The following is a 22,990-nucleotide window of genomic DNA, read 5'->3' on the forward strand; positions in this document are numbered from 1 at the left end:
GTGTGTTTCATAACTGCAATTAAATTTCTTTAATAATAAATCTTAAAAATGTATATAGGAGATAAATACACTCGAGTTAATGACTAATAATAAAAAAAATTTACTAAAAACTTTTCCTTATAAAAAAGACAGATAGCGTATTGCTGTTTGAAAGACTTTGGCAACTTTCTATCAGTGAAATACGAGTTTGAAAGAATTGAATTTTTTTCAAATGGAGGCCTGTCAGAGAAAGTTTCCTGATAAAAAAAAACACCAAAATCGTACCGAGACGAATTACAACGAAGTACTGCGAGTACTTTACGAGCACTCGAGCAATTACACTCTGCCACTGAACGGCCGAACTTTATTGTCGGAATTCCTAATTTATGACCCACCGACCGCATGTGGGATAGTTTCGGAAGTAATAGACGATTGCTGTGGATGGATGCGGTTTGCTACTGTTTTTTTTCGCAATTTTTTTTTTATTCCATCTTCTCAACTTGTTTCGTTGTAGCAATGAATTTTGAAAAATCTTGCAAAAACATTGTTATTTGTGGCAATATCAATTTTTTCATTCATAAAAAATTCTTGTCATAATACATATATATACTGTAACGTGGATTTTTCATCTTTAAATAATAATGAGATCGATTCAGTAGGAAAACAACTGAGAAATAATAATTGGTGAATCACCGCCAATTTGACGACGACGATGACGCCTCGTCTCCCAATTCAACATTTATTACATTTTAAAATTTTATTTCACAAAAGAATAGATGAAAAATCCAACTACACTCTACGAACACCAGGATGAGAATAAAAATGTCTGACGAGTCAAACTCAAAAGCGTCGCTAAACAGCGGTCTCTCTTCTTGGTGTCATTGAGATCAATTAATATTCAATAATATAATACCTGCGATCGATAATCAATACTCGATCGTCGCTAATGCAGATCCCTGCACTATCCGATGTTAATTGATTGATGCGTGACGTTCATAGGAAATTTGCTGCCAGTAATAATTTGACAGATCGTCAACAAAATAGCACCTTCGTCTTTATGGTGTTCTTGAATACTTGTACATATTGTAAAAAGAGGGTCATACAAAAGAAGTATGCTATGAACGTCAAAAATTAATAAATAAAGGTCAAAGAGAATAACAAGAAAATACAAAAAACTAAAGTCGGACTCAACATGGGGGTATGGTGATGAGTCAAAAGGTAAAATAATACCCGAAAAAAGAATCGTGTTAATTTATAAATATTAATAGATTAAAAGTTCACCAGAAATCGAAATTATTAATGAAAATTTTAATAACAATAAATTAAAAATTGTAGTACATATAGAAGCAGAATTATCGCCAAGTGTTATAGAATTGGAAGTGCTAAGCGCAACTTTAGAAGAAAATTACGTAAGAAAAAAAATAAATAAAAATTTAATGAATATATTTAGAGAGGATATGTATATATATATTCTCTTTCGCTGATTCCGGATTTAATTGAAGTTGAAAAAGAGAATAAGAAATCTTTTCCTTCCAGCAAAAGGAGTCTCCAAATTTTGAGAGAATTTCCCACCCTATTACCATTTGTAGATCCCTTTTTTCGAACAATTCCTTAAGGGCACAAGAGTGGAATTACAAATAGCGACAGTGCTACGAAGATTTCGCTACGTAGCGATTCAAAGCTACATTCACTTTAAAAAATTTTCTTGCTATCGGGTGACTAAAAAAATGGTATCATTTTGATAAATTTAGGTTGGTATAATTGTTTTTCTGTGTATTTTTTTTCTCATATTTGCTTTATTTTATAATTTAACCATTTTTTTAGAATCAAGAATGTAACAAATTCATAAGGATTTCCCACGATGAAGAAATGAAGCAATTAAAAAAAAAATCTAAAAGCCTGACAAATTTTTCAAGTGTAACACTTCAAATCTCAAAAGTTATAAAAAAGACAATTTGAGGCAACGATAATTATTAATATTATTATATTAACACTTCTATTTCTAAATTTTAACCTTAAATTTTTTATAATTAATAATTAAAAACTAAATAAAACATAATAATAATAAAGAAATAAAGAAAACATTTATTTTAAATTTCTATCCTTACAAAAAATCAAGAAAATATTTCAACTTTATCCAATAATAATAAACTATTTTTTTTCTTTTTTATATTAATAATTAAATAGAGAGATTCCACCTTCATGTTGTATTTGTTTGCTACGTAGATAAAATATTTTAGGAAATTGACATGAATTCTATGTCAATGGCCTTATCTAGAGGGGTTATGTTTATATTTTCTTCTAAATTACCATCCATCACTGGAGTGGGATTACGAATAGCAACAGTGCTACGAAGATTTCGCTACGTAGCGATTTGAAGCTACATTCAGTTAAAAAAATTTTTTGTTACTAGGTAACTCAAAAAAATTGTATTAGTTTCACAGATTTAGGTTAGCACAATTGTTTCACTGGTTAAATTCAAAAATAGAAATTATATTATGAGTACTTTTTAAAGCGGAAAGTATGAAATTAAAAATTATGGATTCAGGTTAAAATTATTCGACTAATCAAAATGTTTAATCAAATGATTTTTTGTTAATTATTTTATTGTAAAGTAACAATTGGCAAACATGAAGTTAGAGAATTGTTTCCAGCAGTGGGATTAAGAATAGCGCTAGTCGCTATGTAGCGCTTTTCGTTATTTAGAACTAAAAACTTACATATTTTTAGTGAAATTTGTTCCAAATCATGACCAAAATAAAATACCGTTGACAGTTTCTTCAAATCTTAAACTGCAAGATGGTAATTTAGAATAAAATATAAACATAACCCCCCTAGATAAGGACATTGACATAGAATTCATGTGGAATCAATTCTCTAACTTCATGTTTGCCAACTGTTAGTTTCAAATAAAATAATTTATTAGTGACGAAATAAATTATATTTTAATATTGGAAATAACCTATTAATTTAATAAATAACAATTCTAAAAATAAATTATCTAGTTTAATGTTAAAATAATTTATAAAGGAAATTAATTTTTTTAATTTAATTTAATGAATATAAATTAAGAAAATTAATCTTATAGCAAGAATTAAGAACAATAATTAATAATTAAATTTTTTTCTCATTTTAGGCAATGACTAATAGAAACTTTTAATCGTATGAAAAAGATAATAAATATAAATGCAATAAATATTTTATTATTAATATAAAAAAGAAAAGTAGATAGTTTATTATTATTGGATAAAGTTTAATTATTTCCTTAATTTTTTGTAAGGATATAAATTTGAAATAAATGTCTCCTTTTTTCTTATTTATTATTATTTTTAATTTAGTTTATAATTATAAAAAATTAGAGGTTTAAATTAAATGTATTTAGAAATATAAAAGTTAATATAACAATAAATTATAATATTAATTATTTATCGTTGTCCCGAATTGCTTTTTTTATAATTTTTGAGATTTTAAGCGTTACACTTGAAAATTTTTAATGGCTTTTAGAAATTTCTTTTAATTGTTTCATTTCTTCATCGTGGCAAATCCTTATAAATTTGAGACATTCTTGATTCTAAAAAGAAATGGTTAAAATATAAAATAAAGCAAATATGAGGAAAAAATACAAATTCGAAAAATTTGGTTATTAATAGTTTAGACTAGCTTTGAGCTAGTTAATATATTTATAATAACATTTTTAATGATAAAACCAACCTCTAATGGTACATTAGACATTTTTTTACCACTGCTGCTGGTATTGCTTCTTCTAAATCGACTTATTAAATTGTATTAAAGTTAGATATAGATCATAAAAATTTAAATATATTTTATTTTTAAAAATTTGGAATTTTAACTTACATCAGAGTCAGATTCTGGTATTCCAATTTCTTTCGTTACGCCATCCCCTAAAATGCAACTTTTGCCTTTTACAGCCAAAAGTCGGTCTTCCAACCCCGTTAGACTAATATTCGCGTTGCTGAAATTGCCTCTTCCAGTGGTTCGTTTGCACCGTTTGATATTAGCTAATTTTCCTTTAGTGTTCGATACCCATCGCGACAGAACCTGTCAAATAAATTCTTTTTAATTGTTATACAATTAAATATATTAATTATTAAGTATATGAGGAAAATTGAATCTTAAAATGTATACTGTTAATAAACAAATTAAATAAAATGGCCTTTTTGTTTTCGAGATATTAATTAATTAATGTTATTAAAACATAAAATATTTTACAAACAAATAAAGTCACCGTGATTTTAAAAGTCCCAAGTAGCACCGAATATTACAGTAATATTACTGTAATATTAAAATGTCCGCCTCATGGTAATATTACCGGTTAATTTTACAGTAATATTATAGTAACATTACAAAATATTACTGTAATATTACACAAAATTTCAAAAACATTTAAAACTATTTGATTGATTAATTCTTTTTTTTGTTATAAAAAACTTTGAAATTTTTATGTATTTCAAATAAACGTGTAATATTACAGTAATATTGAGGCTGAAATTTTAATATTACTGTAATATTACGTGCTACTTGGGTTACCAATTGACAATTTACGTAATTCCGCATCCAATGTTCTCATTTTTACAATTGGATCACTTTAAAAAATTTTCCTCATATTTAGAAAAAAATTTTACTTTTTGCCATTGAGCTGGCGATCTAGAATTTCTTTCTGTATTCATTGAATTTAATTCTTTTGAAATATCTGCCCATTCTTTATTATATTTTTGCCTTGACAAAACTTTGGTAAATTTTTTTGTCAACAACGTTGAATTTTCCTCAATGTACTCCAAAATTCTCTGCTTCTGCTCAGAGGTGGCACGACTTAAACGTCCTTTTGATTTTTTTTTTTTTTGAGAAACTGAAAATAGTATATTATGTGGCAAGCACGTAAAGTAGTACTTTTTAGATGAGGATGTTATTTTCAGTACGAGCTGTCGTTAGTGCGACGTAGGTGAGACGAAGACGAGCCGAAAGCGAGCCAAGTCGAACCGAAGTCGCACAGACAGCGAGTATTAAAATCATCCGAACCTAAAAATTACAACGTGCGAGCCACATACGCTATTTTTTTCGCCATTGTTATGAAAAAGTGAAACAATTTTAAAGAAATTTATATATAGGGGAATAGTGTTAGGGTTGGACACAGTTTTGGTTTTTTGTTTATAAATATTTTGTTTAGATAAATTCAATCAATTGTGGTATATGGGTGGAAAGATCTACAAAAGAGGAACATTTTTGCTGTGGACCGTAAATTGATTGGTCCAAAATTAAAAAAATTATAAACATTTAAAAAAAAAATCTAGTTAGGGTTGGACTTTTCAGTCAGGGTTGGACACTTTTTGAAAATCGAAACGCATTATTGATAAAAACGTAAAATATCATTTGTAATGTTTTTTATTCTTATTTTTTCATGTTTATTTTTACTTATTGTTTACAAATTCATAATTAATATAGGTGTCCAACCATAACTGTATAAAGTGTTCAACCCTAACTAGAAGCATCATTTTCGAATTGTGCTAACCATAACCAGACATGTGTCGCGATTCGATTTTTCACTTTTTTTCTTCTTAAATTATGTACCCTACAATACATTCAATAAGCTTACCTTGCCGAATTCTTGCTTTTTTTACACATTTTTTAGGTTTATTCACAAGTCAAACAAAACTTTTTTTGTCTCGTCGATTGCACCGAAGTCACAGGAGACGCTACTTTTGATTCTCCATAAATGTAATGCCACAAAAAGTTAGGTTACACTACTAGAAGATTCGTCACGTACTCACACAGGTGGCGCTAGTGTTCTTATTTAAAAAAAGCCAAGTGTCCAACCCTGACACTATTCCCCTATATATTATATATTATATATTATAAATATATATATATATATATATTTATATAATATATAATATATGTGAAATAGTATATAAAATAAAATAATAAAAATTGATAAATAAAATAAAAGCAAAACAAAAATTATGCAAAAATTAACAACTGCCTAAAAAAGACTTTATAGGGCAGTTTTCTACCTAAAAAAGTCTTTTTTAGGCAGTTGGCCCAAACTGCCTTAAAAAGTGCTACTTTATCTACCCAAAACAGGCACAGAAAAGACACTTTTTCATGTCAATGGCGAAAAAATATTTATTTTTATCATCTTTTATTTTACGCAACGCTTTATTAGTAGTGCAAGTAAATATTCAGTCAGACTGTCTAAAATTTTGTAATTACATATGTCACTTTTTAAAATATAAAATGATTTATATTTGAAGGAATTTTGGAAAACAAGTAAGTATCTATTTTTATTAGTATTATATATTCGTATTATTATTATTCTTTTTTACTTATATTATTAAAATAATAGTAAGTATAAATTAAATTATTTATTTGTTAAAATTTGGTAGCAAATTTTATTTGCCGTATAATTTAAAAAAATTACTTTTCTCCAGATTATTATTGACAATTCGTGACAATAAAAATAAAAAATATGTATATTTATGTATATTTTTAAATTACCTCGTTTAGATGAATCTCTTACACATTCTAATTCATCTGTCTCAGATTCAAATGAATTATTTTCAGAATTTGAATCGTATGAATTTTCGAAATTCATTTTTTAAATATTTTGTTATGATATTTCAAACAAACTAAAATTCCACACATATTTTACAATTTAACTGTTATACTTTTGTCAAATTACATTCCTATTTAATTACTATAGTGATAACGATGCTGCCATTGTTTTAAACAAGAATTATTTTATACAAATTCGTTTTTAAAGTAAAACAAATTTGAAAATTTTATATTATACTTACTTTCAAGTTTTTAATGTAAAATTTCACCAAAACGAGGTAATAATTCCACTAAAATTTATAACTACATATTTAAATATTTTTTTAGAATTAACGTTGCATACGTGCATTATTTTATAGTGTCACTGTTTTCATGAATAATTTTTCTTTTCTTAGATGAGTCTAGGTTATTTTGGATTGGCAATCTTAGAAAATAATAATGAGAGATTGAAAGCAGTACGAAGAAGTGAATATCGTCAAGTGCATTTATTGCATGTTCATTTACGAAATGACAGCGATCCATTTTCTCTTCCCGACAGAGGATTTGTCGATTTGTTTCGTGTGAGCAAATATATGGTGCAATATTTAATTTTAACATTAAGCCCTTACATGAGACATAGTGCACGAGTTAATAGAATTGCACCTGAATTGCGAATTTTTGCGACTTTGATTTTTTACGGGACTGGTTCGTACCAAAGGGTGACGAGTCAGTCTTACCTTCCGACTATGTCCCAGTCATCAATAAGTATTTCCATCCACGAAGTAACAAATTTAATTAATCTTTTCGTAGTCGAAGAGTTTATTAAATTTCCAAGGAGTCAAATTCAAAAACAAAAGATTTCGCGAGAATTTGAAATAAGTGCAGGATTTCCAGGAATAATTGGCGCCGTGGATTGCACATTTATTTCAATTTTAAGACCGCGATATAAAGAGCACAATTACGTGAATCAACATCAGCAACAGACAAAAAATGTGCAAATAGTAAGTATTATATAATTACAGTACCGTCCAGAGGTATCAGGACGATTACACGCGACTCTCTGAAAAAACATGCCATCACTTTTTCAATCATATTTCTGCAACAAAAGGAGATACAAAAAAAACTCAAAAACGGTTAGAAGGCTTATTAAATTTTGAATAAAATAAGCCATGTTTGAAGCCATTCCGTTAATAATTTTTTGAGTTGTAGAGTGAGAAAGATGAAAAAAATATTATCAAATTTTCTAATTTTGGTCTCTTGACTTCAACATTTTCAAAAATCTAGAAAAATTTAGATAAAATTTTTTTAAAAACACAGAAATCTTCGCTAGAATTTCAGCTTTAAAATAAATTTTAGAAAATTAAAAAATATTAATCCGTCATCAAATTATAATTAAAAATGTGAAGCCGTGTTGCGCCCGATCCATGCTTTGAAAATCAATTGTGACGACTCGATTCCTGCTTCGCGCGGGAGCAAGCGGGAGAGAAAATAGGGTCGGATTTATGCAAGAACGATGAAATTTCGAGTTTCTTTACATACAATATTTACATGTGCTACTGATTCTATTGCAAAGGTTGTCTGACTTTTATTTTACTTTTACTACTGATAATATTTTAAATATTGTCTGACTAAAAATTTCTTTTTACTACTTATAAAATTTGCAAACATTTCCACGTGGAAAGATTCCCAGGAAAATGCTTTTGGGAATTTCCGACGGTATTTTGATTGGAATATTGCAAATTTTTTCAAATATTAATTTTTACATAACTATATTATAACATTCTTTGCATTTTTTATTATTATTATCATATGCTAATAATAGCAAAAAATGCAATATAGTTATGTGAAAATTAATATTTAAAAAAATTTGCAAAATTTCAAGTCGGAAATTCACAGGAGCACTTTCAATTTCAGACAATTTTTAACTAAATTTAATAGTTTTAATTAAATAATAATTTAATTAATTAAAATTAAAATTTAATTAATTAAAATTAAAATTTAATTAATTAAAATTAAAATTTAATTAATTAAAATTATAATTTAATTAATTAAAATTATAATTTAATTAATTAAAATTATAATTTTGCAGGTTTGTGATTACAATTTGAGAATCTTAGACGTCAAAGCCCGCCACGCGGGAAGTACACATGATAGCTATATTTGGCGAAATTCCTCTATTAGAAGAGAATTAGAAAAAAATATCAGTGCAATGAAGGTTGGAAAGTTCTTGCTGATTCTGCATACCCTACAGAACCGTGGACCCTAACTCCCGATTTGCATGCACCTGTTAATACTCCCGCTTGGAGATACACGCAGACCCATGCGAGAACACGCAGTTGTGTCGAAAGATGTATTGGATATTTAAAAACTAGATTTCGGCGCGTGCTTGAAGAAAGACTTTTAAGATACTCGCCTATTTTCGTTGGTTCAATTTTCAACGCTTGTTGTGCGTTACACAACATATGCAAGCTTGGTGGATTGGCAGATTCTCCTCAAGAAAATTTACGATTTGCGAACCACCCACCAATAAGGCAACAAAATAGATTACGCGCGCTAAGTTTACGTGTTCGACAGGGAATTATTGAAAGATATTTTTAATAGTTTTCCATTTAATATTTTTAAATGAAATTGTTTGTAATTTTTTATAGTTGCATACGTTTGTTTAAATTTGATTATCTTATTATATTTTTTTATTACTATTATTTTATTATAGCATTGTTTTTAAATATGAATAAAAAAGGTTAAATTATCAGACATAACTGAAAAATTTGTTTATTGAAAATAATTTGTTATTTTTGAAATTAAAAAATATGTTTTTTTATTACCAGAAATAATAGAATTGGTATTTAAGATTATAAGACATTTTAAAAAAGTTTAATAAAATCAAATCAAAATTTTTTTATTTATGAAATATAGCAGTTTGAAACAATAGGTTGCTCTCTGCGCTAACTTCCGGTCGAGCGCTCGGCGAGTTCTTCTTACCGGCCTTTTTTTATATTCATTTATTTATTCATTTAATCAATATTCATTTGTTAATTTGTTAATCTGCTTCGGTCAAGTCCATTAGCTCACAACGAATTTTACCATGGCTGCAAGATGTAAGTAATAACATTTAATTTGTGTGAATAAAATTAAGAATTATTATAAACTATAATTGAATTGTTGAGAAAAATATTAATAAAAAATTTCTTTTTCAGCGACAAAAAAACGTCTCCAACGTATCACTTTTCGGCATCAAGAAAAAATGATAGAGTGGTTAGAGGGTAACCATCTGCTGTTGATCAAGAAACCTAGCGACGCTTTTCAAAAAGCAAATTACGATGAGCAAAAGGAGAAAACTGACTCAAGTTTTAAATAATTTAAATGAGTCGAGTGCTAGAGACGAAGAAAAATGGCAGAAGGTAAATTAAAATATATATTTATTATTTAAAAATAAAATTTTTCGTTTTTCGCCTTGAAAAATAATAATGAAGTTTATTAGTTTTCTTTATTGTATTATATTTTTACTAATTTTAAAAAATTGCTTAAAGTTGAAAGTTATAAAATAATATTTTTTTTATAATTATTTATTTATATTTCTTATTATTATTTATTTTAATATTTATGTTTATTAATTTACTATTATAATTAAGTGATTAAATTAAATAATTATTAAATTAATTAACTACTAATTTAAAAAATAATTAAGGGGTTGTTCATAAAATACGTAACGCTTTTAGGGGGAGGAGGGGGGTGAAGCAATTTTTACGGTCAGCCAAAAACATGGCGCTAATGTATGTAATTGTGCGTTACATGGGGGGGATGGGGGGGAGTTGAAATTTCTCAAAAAAAGCTTTACGTATTTTGTTAACAGCCCCTAAAACATTACTTTTGTATTTCATATTTCTTTGTTTTATTTATTAATTTTGGTATTGTTAATAATTATTAAAATTTCTAATAGGCTTTACAGTCATGGCTAGCGAAAGCTACAGAAAAAGCGACGAAAGATGTTCAACTGAATGAATTGGAGACGAAATTGCTTTGTGCCGTAAATAGAGAAAGAAAAGCGGAAGTGGGAAAAAAACCAAATGTAAATAAACAACTTCATTAAAATAAAAATTATACTTTTTAACATAAAAATTTTAATTCACTTTTTCCTTTTTAACAGTTGAAACCAAATGAAAACGAAGAAGAGGAAAATGAAAATGAAGAAAAAATTAAATTGACCCATCAGCAGATGAGCGATAATGAAGAGGAGGTCCTGCCAATATCATCAGATGATGATAATGACGATGATTTTGATTTCGAAACTCCACCACCAAAACGAACTAAGGTATTAAATTATTTTTAAAATTTAAAACAGAATTTTATTTCTTATTAATTTTTATTTATTTCAATTTTTCTTGTTAATTTACTTAAGTTCCTCTTATCACTTTATTAAAGTTTTATTTGATCTTATTTTTATTATTTTGCCTTTTTCAATTTATGTCAGCAATTATCAAAAAATATTATTTTAAATTAAATAAATTGTTTTTTTTAATTGTATTTTTCTAGTTAGTATTGATAATTCATTTATTTCTTCTTCTTTATTTTTTAACTTTTGCATTATAGATCATCGACTTTGAAAAAAAAATCGAAACGGAGATGGAGGATGGCAACGAAGCTACAACTTCGAAAAATAATGGAAAAGAAAAAAAAATACAAGTTCCTGGAGACGAGCAGTGGATTTGTTTGGGTGGAGGTGGCTAACATACGTATGTATAGCTGCTACTTCTCGCCGAATGATCCACTGACAGATTTCGAATCCGATATACAGGACCTCGAATCAAGCCTACGAGATTCCAAGTTGGATGTTCTCGTCACTGGCGACTTTAATGCAAAGTCTCCAGAGTGGGCCGAGACAAGGCTCGATAAAAGAGGAATTCCGATCGATGAAATGATCTCCAGGAACGACCTAGTAGTTGTAAACCGCAGGAAAAAAACGTTTAGGAGTGATGCGATCGGATCCATTGTAGATCTAACGATCGCATCCTCCAAAATATGTAGCCGCATATGCGACTAGTGGGTCTCTGAGGATTATACCGCAAGTGACCACCAGTACATCGAGTTCTCAGTCTCAGTGGGAGACACACGAGGAGGCAGAAGACAGGAAGCTCCTAGTCGAAAAAGCCCCTCGTGGAACACTAAGAGACTCGACAAGGAGAAGTTCGGCCAGTCCCTTCTAGAAGCCCGCTTAATTCAAGAGTTGGGCTGGGTAAGGAGAGCCTGTGGACAATGCAGAGCACACCCTCTTTGCCTGCAGTCGATGGGACTTGGAGAGGCACGCCATATTCACCGGTGTAAACGCTACAGTTACACCGGAAAACATGGTAGCGCTGATGATCCAGTCCCAGGAAAACTGGCTGCTCATCGAGACCTTTATCAATCTCTGTTATGATGAGAAAGAATCTCGATGGCCGCAGATAGGCGAAATTGACAGTCTCCATTTTATATTTATTTTTTCATTTTAATATTTATTTTGTCTTTTTACAATTTTCTGTTTATTTATTTTAGTCTTTTTACAGATTTATGAGCTAAAAGAGATGCATGTGGAATCAGTAAAAATTTTTAAAGAAATTTCCGATACTCTCTCCAATTTATTAAACGTTTCTTTTCAAACTCTAGAGGTTTTGAAACAATACATTGGTGGAGACAATATTTAATATTATTTAATATTTTAATACAATTGTTTTTAAAAATAGTTCGTCAAGGAATTTGTAATTTGATGTTGCAGAATAAATTTTTCGCATTATTCCTAATAATTATATTTTATTATTGAAATATAAGAATTTTTAAAAAAAAAATTAACAATTTTTTTTCAGAGAGTCAAATTAGAATGTTGATAAAATAAAAGAAATGATACGCAATTTTTTTAATAATAATATTAATAATATTTTAAAAATTTAGCAAAATTTATTGTTTTTTATCATTATCATTGTCTGAAATCTTTCACAACATTTTTTTATGAATTTTGTGGTAAAATTTTCATTGTTACTAAAAGAAATTAATGTCAAAATAAATTTTTAATTTTCTTTTGACACATATTCTAATATACACTCTTATAAAAATTATTTTAATATTATAAGTCAAATTTTTTTTCTTCAGAACAATTTTTGCATTAATAAAATGTAAGATATACATTATATTTTTCGGAAATTAAACCAACATGAAAGAAAACAATTTTTTTAAAATTAATTGTAAATTACGCTTTTTTGTAATATATTTGTTTTAAACAATCTAGAAATTTTTTAAAAACGTGAATTTAATTCACAAATTTTAGTGGACACCTTATTATTGTTAGTTGATAAAAGTGCATACATTTTATATTATACATATACATTTAATTTTTAGAGCAATGTGTAAACTATTTACAAAAATAAGTAATCTAAAGTTTTTTTCAGTAATATCTTCCTAATTATTTTTTGGTTTTCGCAATTGTAAACAATTATTTGATTAATAATTTTTATTATTCGAGTAAATATAACCAGAATCCATAATTTTTAATTTATAACTTTCCGTTTTAAAAAGTACACATAATATAAATTTTAGCTTCGAAATTTACCAGAAAAACAATTGTACCAACCTAAATCTGCCAAAATGATACCATTTTTTTGAAACACCCGATAGCTAGAAAATTTTAAAAAGTGAATATAGCTTTGAATCGCTACGTAGCGAAAACTTCGTAGCGCGGTTGCTATTCGTAATCCCACTCCAGCTTCGTATCGTATATATTTGCTACGTAGATAAAATCTTTTAGGAAATTGACATGAATTCTATGTCAAAGGTCTTATCCAGTGGGGTTATGTTTATATTCTCTTTGGAATTACGATCTTGCAGTTTAAGTTTTGAAGAAACTGTTAACGCTGTTTTATTTTAGATATCATTTATAAAAAATTTCACTAAAAATAAGTAAGCTTTTAACTCTCAATAGCGAAAAGCAATACATAGCGACTAGCGCTATTCGTAATCCGACTACAGAAGGCCGACTAACAAGATTCAATTTGATCTTAATAATAATTAATATTATTTTAAAAAAATAATGAGATCGATTTAATAGGAAAAGGACTCACAATATATAACTGGAGACTCACCGCCCATTTGACGACGTCGATGACACTTCGTCCCGAAAAATTATAAATTTATCACATTTTAAATTTAATTTCACATAAAGGCACAAAACCAACTTTACACTACGGACACCAGAATGAGAATGAGAGTAAAATAGCTGACGAGTCAAACTTAAAAGCGTCGCTAAACAGCGGCCTCTCTTCTCGGTGTCATTGAGATCAATTAATATTCAATAATATAATAACCGCGATAGATAATCGATATGCAGTCTTCGGTAACACAGATTCCTGCACTATCCGATGTTAAATTGATTGATGCGAGAAATTTTTAAGAAATTGACTGCCAATAATAATTTGACAGATCGTCAACAAAACAGCAATTTCGTCTTTCTGGTGTTGTTGAATATTCGTGACTCTCATCCAAATATATATGCACCTAGAAACTTTTCTCATGATGACTTCTAATTTCAATGATAGATAGTGATATCCTCAACATCTTTGGGACCCGGCGAGAACCCTCAATGCCTCGCGAGAGTTTTCATAACAGAACAAAAGGACAATTCAAAATCGAATTTTATTTATTATAGTTCTACTATTAATCTGACGACTTTGGCAACTTGGTTTGTTAATACCTGAATTTTATTATTAAAAGAAAACGAAGTGAGTATTATAAGAAAACCATTCTTATAATTTATAATATTTTACAGCCATTATGACTGGATTCCCACCCTGGTATCGTTTATTCACAAAATAATTTATTACTTTTTAAATCATTTGTACGCTGCAAAATGCCGCGTTACATTACATAATGAATGTTTGCTTTTATTTTTTTAAAAAGAATTTTAACTTTTTTCTAATAAGTATTAACTATATAGTTGCACTTAAAAGAATAATTGAAAGTATTATTAAAACATTTTTTAAATTTATATTAAAATGGTCTTTAAATTAATGTTTTTTAAAAAAATGTAATAAGTGCATAAGTATGGAGAATTTTTTTTTATATTTATTGAAAGTCAATCTAAATGCAATAGATGGTTAAAATGTATGAGAATACAATTTATTATAGCAAAATCTTTTTGAGATTGAAAAGAGAACAAATCATTGGCCGTCATGTAATGCAAACATTGAATTTTTTTTCAATCTTTGCAACCGACCGTTAAATTTTTTATAGTGCTTCGAGCAATAAAAGTTTTATTAATGTAACCCGTATGCTTTGAATTCCCCACTCATGAATTTCAATATGCATATATTCTGCGCTTCTTTAATTGGGATGCATGCAATGTAAAGAAACTAAAAAGACGTTTCTCTCTTTTTATTTTACCAACCATATATCTATAAGAAATTTACATATAAACGTGTATTTAATTTGAATAAAATGATATTCGTTTTTAAATGGACTCAATTTTTTTTACAATAATATAAAAGTTAAAAACGAAACTTCTTCAATCTTTGTACGTCAGTTATCAGTAGTGAAAATGCAATTGAAAGAAAAAAAAATTTAAGTGGAAAAAAATAGTTTATAAGAAATAAAATTTAATAAAATACAAACTAAAATTCAATAAATGCAACTTTTAAAAACTTTACACTTTCATTGAATTAAAAAAAGATATTGGAAAAGTTCTATACATATATCATAAGTTTATAAATTAATCAAGTTTAATAATTAATACAAATATCAGATCATTCTCTCTTTCTACCAATATAATTTATTTTACATCTCGAAAATGAGAAGTATTTTTAACTAAAAATTAGAACGGATGCATAATCTTTTTAAAAATTTTTTTATTCTATATCAATTTTTTTTCAACGCGTAATAGAATATTTTCCTGTTGAATAATTCAAATGCAGAGTCAGAAGAGGGTAATCAGAGGGAGTAACAAGGTTTGTTTGCATCGATCGAGACCATTGCAAAGTCCAAACCATGTCAGATATTCTTTACTTGCAACGTGTGAAAATTGAATTTATCTCCTTGCAATCAGCTACGCTTTAGATGTCTAATACTATTTTGCCAGGAGCATCACAGGAAAATACATTTTATTCCGTTTGTAAATGTAAGCGAGCAAGCTTTTCACTACAAAATTGCATGTTTCTCGCTTTCCTATCTAAACACTGTGTAATTCACCGTAGAAACAGCAACGTAGAAAGAATCAAATTTCCCGATGAAAGATGTATATATACATATATATAAATATATATTCAGAGGAAAATAATTATTCATGCAAAGCAGTAAATTAAAATTAATAAAACTAATATTTTAATCATTATTTATAAAAAGAAAAAGTTTTTTTTATCAAATTTTGTTTTTAAATGTAAATTAAATTTTTTTAATGTTTATTCTCTAATGAATTGAGAGATAGCAGTGCTATGTCTGACCGTACACTCATTATACTACTGATTTTACGATGTAACAGTTTTATTGTCTGTTTTACGTTTTCTTTTATTAATTTTTGATTGTTTAAACAAAATTCATGAAAAAATTTAAAGTTCTTTTGTACAACAATAATTTTGCTGACTTTTTTGTTCGTTTAAGGGATTATGACACTCTAGAGGCCGAAAAAATAGGTGTTTTTGTAAATTTCTTTTAAAGAAACTATGAAGCCAATCAAAATTATGATCTGTAGACTTTATTGTACATTTATCGAAGTGTAAAAAAAATTATTATTATTAAATTTCATGGTGTTTTGCAGCACTGTAGCCGATTTCCGTAATCTTGTTCATGGCGGGTTGGGTCCACGGCAGCACCAACCGTTCTTATAAATTTTTAATTATAATTATCAAAATTGTTTCTTATTTCTTATTACAGTAGCTAAAGAAAAGCGTAGGATTTTTTGGATATATTGATTTTTGTCCGAATGGCGTACTTCTAAAAATTAGCTATGAAAATTGGTCAGTAAATTGTTAATAACAAATTAACTATGCAATTAAAAAAATACTATTCTTTTCATTAAATAATATATTATTAAAGATGTGTGAAAATTTGAACTTAATCAGTTGAAAATTGTAAAAGTTATTGGTGCGGCCAGCTCCAAAAATATAGTTTTAAAATAATGATTTGATTTCACCCAAATTCAAAGGATCCAGTTGTACAATTTTCAAAAAAAAAATTATTTTGAGTTAAAATTTGATGTTAAATAATAATTAATAAACATTTTGTGTTTTTGTTTAATATAATTAATGGTTTGTTTAAAAAATATAAAAAATAAGAATTTAAAAATAATATTTATTTTAATCAGTGTTTTAAATTGTTTATTTACAAAATGTTAATTAAATTATCTTTTCTATTCAGCAGAAACTTATTTTTGAGCATTTTACATTTCATTCATACGTTGGTATAATGATAATAATAATAATAATAATAATAATTTGTCCAACTCATTCCAACGAAACTAAAGTTCAGATTACAAAATCGAAAATCTGAATGTGTTTTTGGCAGAGAGTCGGAAAGCGCAAGTTTAGTGTGCAATGCGACTCTCGTCTAGACATTCAACCGAGTGGATAATGTACGATCTCGAAAACTTTCTGGTGCGTTGTTCCCTATTTTCTTATTTACTCTCTATTTTTGTAACCGTCGTGTATGGCTCATAAATTTTTAGATTTAATAAAAGACCACGCTATTGCTTTCAGAAATCGTTTTTTTCCTAAATAATAAAATCAATTGAATAAATTTTGGAATTAAAAACGTTAATTAATGATAATAGTGCGTAAATTAGAATTTCAATGATGAAATAGATATTTAAGAAAAAATAAAATCTAGAACAATTTAGTAATATTAACAATAATAAATGAATTCTCAATAATATTCATTAGATTATTATAATTTATTTTTTTCATTTCAATGTATTTTTAAAGGTTTCGTTTAAATGATAAGGAAATGACGCATTCTCGATAAAATCGCATTCTAATTAGCAACAGCCATTAGAAAATACAGAGAGAATATAATTCTTATCTTATATTCAGGAGAAAATAATTCCTTCGAGAGAACAGCCAGTAATTATGTTTAATTTGTTTTTCTCAGAATTGTATATATATAATATTACAAACAAATGATAATTTTATCGCGAGAAAAAGGAAGATTTAGAAAATATATTCATAAGCGTATCTACTTTTGTTGTCATTATTTATTTATTATTTTTTGTTTATATAAACGCTGCCATCTGCGATAAATTAAGAGAAGATGATCACAACCGTATAAAGTATTACTTTTTTAGAGTTTTAAAACTTTTTAACGCGTAAACTTTACAGAATGGAACGACGTCAGGCTATAAAATAAAACCACAACACTTGACAAAGTTAAATTATTCCTTAATTTGGATAGAAAAATAAAATATAAAAAATAATCCTTCTAAGAAAACGTCTTGACTCCAATAGTTTGTATATAGGAATATATATATGAAACTTCAATACTTTATACTCTTGAAGTAAAAAAAAAGTCTTGTTACTTCTTAACTCTTTATGAGCTACTTTATATTCTTCTTGCAAGAATATGCTTATTCGTTTATGTTCACAAAGTATAGTCATAATTTTAATACTTCTACATAATGTAAATAAAGAATATTTTACAACAAAGTGAAACGATTTTTATGACATTGTGCCATGAATTTCAAATAGTTCTACCAATAAGTCCACAGATTTTACATGGAATTTTTTAATCGAAATCTGCAAAACAAATTTTTATATACTATAACGTTTGCTTTATTTTTATATACAATTTTTCTATTAATTTTATTCTAATGGTAATTACTATTTTTCACTTTAATCGCATAACGTTATTTGATTTCTCTATTTTATTATTTATTAAAGACGCCAAGTTATTTTTATCGAAAATAACTAAACCATTCTAATAATGATTAATTTTTAAAGTTTACGCCTGCTGGCTCAGCACGTTATTGCTATATTTACTTTTACATTTGATATTCACTCGCGATCAATTTTAAACAAACATCAAAATTTCTAATTAAACTTCAAATTTATCAATTAAATGCCGATCTGGCTGAAAGATAATTTAATTACAATAGAGACTCACCGTCTAAACGTTGCCTGACCCAGACTGCACCTCGACCAGGCATTTTATTTAAATTTATTACTGACTTTTTCAATTTTTTTGTAACACGAGGTTATACCTCATACACTTCCAGAATGAGAATATTTAAATGGCCGACATTTCACCCTTGTCGGCGTCACTTTTACACGCTTTCTTTTTGCTGGTGAGTCCCAGCGAAAGTAATTAATTGACTTTCTATTTGTCGATAATCAATATATCACGAGTCGATAATTTTTATCGATACCGTTGGTAAGGTAGATCACGACTCTACCAGAGAGCGTAGTGGTGTCCTCAATTCAAAATGGCCGCCCCCATTCTTTTGACAGCTGAGTAAACAAGTGAGTCTTCGTCTTCCTGGTGCTTTTGAATATTCGGGAATCTCATCCGAATATATACACCAGGAAGCACTTCCCTCGTTGTCTTCAATCATTTTCCTCATGTATGAAAACGTCGGTTCAATTTTTGTGCCAAATTTGAGGATTAATTCCGACCAGATGATTGTTTTAAAAAGAGAAGTTTTGGAACAATCAATATAAGAAATTTATATTTTATTTTGATTCAGTGTACGATCTGACGAGTTAGCAGGTTTTCAATTTTCCACTTATTAAATTATTAATTAATATGATGATTTTAGTTAATTATTATATTTTAAGATAATTAATTATTTTTATTGTTTTCAGGGTTTAAATGATTCCTATTCTGGAAATCATCATACAAAACATACAAAATTAAACAAATATTGTGTCGAGTATAAAATGCCTCGTCACAATATATATTACATGGAGAAAAATTTTTTATTCAAATTAAAATTTAATGCTAAAAATATACATATATTTATCTCAGAAGTAAATAATTTTTTGTTTGTTGAATTTAATATTGATTTATAATTATATATAATGTAAATATTTATACATATTTAATAGATTGTAATTTTGAAGGAAAATATTTAATGTAAAAAATACATGAGAATAATGAAGTATTATTTCTTATATAGGCCTTGGTGAGATGATATTTTATATTCCATAAAGTTCTTCGTTAACTAAGCCGTATTCAAAGCAGAAAATATGAAAGCCGTTGGATTTTCCAAACTAAATTTCTTTCTGACCGGAAAATTTTATATAAGTCAAGAGACATATTCTATAGCAGAAAATTGCCTCTCGCAAGGAAAAAAAATATATTGTGTATTGGAAAAATCAACTAAATTCTCTGTCTATTCTTTGAAAATCAACAATTTAGACATATGAGTTGGAAAAATAACTTTAGAAATATAATATACTTTATACTACATATTTGTTCGCTATTGAAAAATAATTCTTTCTTTCATCAGGAATATTTATTAAACAAAAAATAAATTTTTTATACAAATTATATATTTTTGTAGTCGGTAAACGTTTTTTTTTTAAAAAAGATCATTTTGCACACTTCTCATTAAAAAACATTTTTCTCATACTGAAGATTAAATTTTTATACTTAAATTTTATTAATATTTGAAATTAAAAATTATATATTTTAAAATAACATTCAAGCGTTACCTAAATGTGCTACTACTAATAAAATTACTAAAATTAAAGAAGTTTTACTAAACAATTTCTTGTACTATTGTTTTCTTCATTACAGAACATTAAGTCCGACTAAAATAGATTTACAATAATTTAAATGTACTGACTAAATATCTAATTTTACTACTGTTTTTATCATTTGACCTTCTGTTACGTCTCAAATAGAGAAAATAACTAAAAAAATAATATTTTATGTTTATTTTTGTCCGCTCGGTGATTCAGTGAATTTTTCCTGTTTCATTTACAGAGCAGAAGGCTCTGAACTAAAGGTACAGGTAAGAAAGAAAATATTGATTTTTAATGACAAGGTTACAAGTTTATTTAGACAAATATTTAGAGTTATAAAATTGATCTTTGAGAGTGAGAGAGAGAGTATCCTGAAGCAACCAGTCTTTAAAATAAAGGAAATCAGCATTCCACTGCAACAAGGAATGTAAAGGTTACTACAAATTTTCATAAGGAGTTAGGAAAGATTTAGATAAAAAGTATTACTACTTACTTTAAAAATTTAGAAGTAAGATTAATGAAAAAGGACCATTGCTGTGTCTTTAAATATGGGCAGGAATGACTGGTACCAGATGTCGCTTGTGAGCTCACAAGAAGGTTGACGGGCCTTGGTGATGACAACAGATCCAGAGTTTAGTTGACCGTGATGAAAACCCAAATAATGAAATTCTTCCAGAATATGAAGAAGAGATGATTTCCAAATATTATGGGAAAGTCAAAGCCAAAAATACTTGGATTAGTTCTTCTTGACGTAGACACTTTGTATACTTGATACAGTGATTCTTCTAAGTTCAACTTGCAAATTGGGCAAAGTAACAGTACTTCTACAAGATTTCGTATATGAAGTTGACGTGCTGGTACCAAAATCTGAACTGAACTCTACTGGCATAGTGGACTTTTTATATAGGATTTTCACAAAGAGGGAAGACAAATTCTTAAAAGTGGGTTTCATTATCCACTCTCTTAATTAAACAGTGACCATCTAATCGTTGTGGATTAGAGTGACTTCTCTTTTAGATTGCCAAGAATTGCGGTAATAAAAAAGAATTATAGGTAGGCTCTCTTAGTAGAACAATGTACAAAAAACCGATCTCACAGTTTTATTTTTTGAATTCGGAGAAAAATTTATGTTTGGTATAAGTGGAACAATACAGTCCAATCATACAAAAACCGACCTTATGGTTTTTATTATCTAAATTCGATACAATCTTAGGGTGAGCATAAGTGACCTATTACAATGGCGTGAAAGAAAATAAGGGATAATCTATGAGATCATAAATGTTCTTCCGCCTCATTTAATATACTTTTGGTAATACAGAACTTGTTAGAAAGTCAGCCTACTGTTGTGATTGTAGTATTGATTTTATACAAAACAAAGTCAAGAAAAAAATAGCTTTGTTACAAAAATGCAGCTGCAAAGTTTATCAAACATTACGACGTTGTGACACTTCATATCCGAGTATAACTGATTTGTTTTACTTATAAAATTACAAAATAATAAAGTCAGAATAAATTTCTTATTTTATAATTTATTCATCATGTCGGACTAAATATTTACTGGTTCAACAGCGTATGTATGCGATCGTAATCTTTCTCTATTCATTTAATTTTCAAATTGTATATAGAAAAACATTTTTTTTTATTTATAGAAAACTGTAATTATTGTTATTTCAATCGTCACTTTTGTCAATGATTTTGAATTTATTTCGTTAATGCAAAGTTTTGTCGTTTCATCAGAAATTTATATCTCTTAATCTACATCTCAACCCCAACATAACTGGTGTGAATACATTTCCTCAACGAACAAAAAAACAGCTCTTAATTGCTCAGAGGTGTATTTAGAGAAGAGTCGTTAGGAACGTGAGTGTGCGAGAGATTCGATAAAGAATCACTTTTAGTATCAGTGTGTCATAAAAAAATAGGGTAGGCTTTTGTTTTTTTTCCCCATACATAGGTATATAGGGACTTCATTGAAAGTAGGACACCGTCAAAAAGAAAATCTTTATGACTGATTTAAACTACTCTCTTTTAAGAATAATTTAAAAACTCAAGAATAATTTAAATTTCAACACTATATAATTTGTAGAATAAAGTAAAGAGTGTCTTATTTTAAAACATAATAGAGAACAAAAAAATAATAAATAATCAAAAATAGTAAAATAAAATTAAAATATATTTGTAGTAATTAAAATTTATAACTTTTATTATGAGAACTTTAAAATTGCTTTTTTCAATTTATAAAAAGAAAAATTAAGAATTTTGATAAATTCTCAAATTTTAGGACTTTTATATTAATTTTGTTCTTTTGCGACAAAATACAATAGTTTTTAAATTTCTGCAGTTGGAAGCACACGCCAAAACGAATAAGGATATCAGGTGAAAAGTATTATAAAGAAAACTAACATTAAGGAAAGATTGTCAGTCAAGCGAAAGTAATTTCGGGAAATGGAACGTCAGATACCGCTAATGGTGGCAATATATAGAAAAGAAAATCCAGACGTTATTTTTTTTCTCCTCTTTTTTTTACATTTCCATTGGATTCACACTTGATGCGTCGCAAATGATGAAAGAAATAATATATATTTTTGCCGTCAAAATGGATTTCATTGTAAAAAAAAAGAAAATAAATATTCCAAAGTATATTTTAAAATTGACTCAATTGAGGTCTTTAATGAATAATATATTAAATATTCAATGTTAAATAGTAAACATCATCAACTAATTAATTAATTCATGTAATAATTTATACATATGATATTATAATGCAGTAG

At 27.5% G+C, this 22,990-nt stretch overlaps 3 long non-coding RNA genes across 3 annotated transcripts in view; 1 reads left to right on the forward strand and 2 right to left on the reverse strand.

The window, feature by feature from the left end:
- Positions 1–13,737, reverse strand: part of LOC127279556 (uncharacterized) — a 50,384-nt gene extending 36,647 nt beyond the window's left edge. Inside the window, exons 1-2 of the long non-coding RNA XR_007842650.1 lie at positions 13,617–13,737; positions 3,835–4,038 (exon numbers count right to left, since the gene is read on the reverse strand). This is a non-coding gene — a long non-coding RNA (uncharacterized LOC127279556). The remainder of the gene's footprint in view (positions 1–3,834; positions 4,039–13,616) is intronic.
- Positions 1–18,743, reverse strand: part of LOC127279554 (uncharacterized) — a 107,398-nt gene extending 88,655 nt beyond the window's left edge. Inside the window, exon 1 of the long non-coding RNA XR_007842648.1 lies at positions 18,637–18,743. This is a non-coding gene — a long non-coding RNA (uncharacterized LOC127279554). The remainder of the gene's footprint in view (positions 1–18,636) is intronic.
- A 249-nt stretch (positions 18,744–18,992) lies between these two features.
- On the forward strand, positions 18,993–19,911 carry LOC127279555 (uncharacterized). The gene is made up of 3 exons (XR_007842649.1): positions 18,993–19,239; positions 19,335–19,499; positions 19,649–19,911. It is a non-coding gene; the product is annotated as an uncharacterized LOC127279555 (long non-coding RNA).
- The last annotated feature ends 3,079 nt before the right edge of the window (positions 19,912–22,990 follow it).

This window comes from Leptopilina boulardi, unplaced genomic scaffold (assembly GCF_019393585.1).
Source record: "Leptopilina boulardi isolate dan_hultmark-lab unplaced genomic scaffold, ZJU_Lbou_2.1 LbouV2_216, whole genome shotgun sequence".
NCBI lineage: Eukaryota > Metazoa > Arthropoda > Insecta > Hymenoptera > Figitidae > Leptopilina > Leptopilina boulardi.